We start from the raw sequence: 1746 nt of genomic DNA, 5'->3' as shown, positions 1-1746 counted from the left end.
ATGATATCCATCATTCCACATTTTCTTCTGAATCCAGCTTGCATTTCTGGAAGTTCTCTGTGAATATACTGCTGCAACCATTTTTAAATTATTTTCAGTAAGATATTACTTGTGTGTGTTATTAATGATATTTTTTTATAATTTCCACATTCTGTGGGATCACCTTTCTTTGGACTGGTTACAAATATAGATATCTTTCAGTCAGTTGGCCAGGTAGTTGTCTTCCAAATCTTCTGGCACAGCCAAGTTAGTGTTTGTAGTGCAGCATCTGTTTGCTGAAACATCTCGGTGTGTATCATGTCAATCCATGGAGTCTTGTTTCTCGCCACTTCCCTCAGTGCAACTTCAACTGCTTCCTTCATTATTATTGGTTGTTGATCATATGCCACCTCCTGAAATGGATGAACATCAACCACTTCTTTTGGTACAATGACTGTGTGTATTCCTCCCATATTATTTTGATGTTTCCTGCATCATTCAATATATTGCCCATAGAATCTTTCAATATTGCAACTTGAGGCTTAAATTTCCTCTTCAGTTCTTTTAAGTTTGATAAATGCCAAATGTATCCTTCCCTTTTGGCTTTCCAACTCCATGTCTTTGCATATTTCATTAAAATACTTGGCTTTGTCCTCTTGAGCTGGTCTTTGAAATCTTCTGTTTAGATATTTTATAGTGTCATTTCTTCCCTTTATCTACTCTTCACTCAAGGGCAAGTTTCAGAGTCTCTTCTGACATCCATTTCGGTAATTTCTTCTTTTCCTCTTTTTAATAACCTTATGCTTTCTTCCTGTCATCCCACAGTTTCCCTGGTTTTCGGTCATTGATGTTCAATGTATCAAATTTATTTTTTAAATGGTCTCTAAATGCATGAGAGACATAATCAAGGTCATATTTTGGCTCTCATGAACTTTTTTTTAATTGTCTTCAACTTCAACTTGAACTTGCAAATGTGCAGTTGATGGTCTGTTCCACATTCATCTCCTGAGCCTTGTTTTGGCTGAAAATATTGATCTTCACCATCACCTCTTGTCACAGATGTAATCAATCTGATTCCTGTGTACTCCATCTGGTGAAGTTCACATGTATAACTGCCATTTGTATTGTTGAAAAAAAGTATTTGCAATGAAAAAATTGTTGGTCCTGCAAATTTCTAGCATTATTTATATCTCCAAGGCCAAATTTTCCAACTACCAGTGATTCTTCTTTGTTTCCAACTTTTCCATTCCAGTCACCAGTTATAATCAGCACATCTTGATTGCATGTTTGGTCAATTTCGGACTGCAGAAGTTGTTAAAAATCTTCAATTTCTTCATCTTTGGTTTTGGTGGTTAGTGGGCAAATTTTAATAATAGTAGTATTAACTTGCTTTCTTTGTAGGCATACGGATATTATTCTATCACTTACAGCATTGTACTTCAGAACAGAACTTGAAACATTTTTTGTGATGATGAATGCCATGCCATTCCTCTTCAGTTTGTCATTTCTGGCACAGTAGATCATATGGTTATTTGATTCAACATGGCTAAAACAGGTCTACTTCAGCTCACTAATGCTGAGGATATCAATCTTTATTCATTCCATTTTATTTTTGACAATGTACAATTTTTCTAGATTCATACTACTTTGTACATTCCATGTTCCGATTATCAGTGGATGTTTGCAGCTGTTTGTTCTCATATTGAATTATGACACTTCAGGAAATGGAGGCTCTGAAAGGTCTACTTTATCTAAATCATTAAGATA

This window comes from Orycteropus afer, unplaced genomic scaffold, assembly GCF_000298275.1.
Source record: "Orycteropus afer afer isolate SDZICR_OR568_19922 unplaced genomic scaffold, OryAfe1.0 scaffold00566, whole genome shotgun sequence".
In the NCBI taxonomy this organism is placed as follows: domain Eukaryota; kingdom Metazoa; phylum Chordata; class Mammalia; order Tubulidentata; family Orycteropodidae; genus Orycteropus; species Orycteropus afer.
The sequence above is the reverse complement of the archived record's forward strand: the minus strand, read 5'-3'. Positions refer to the sequence as shown.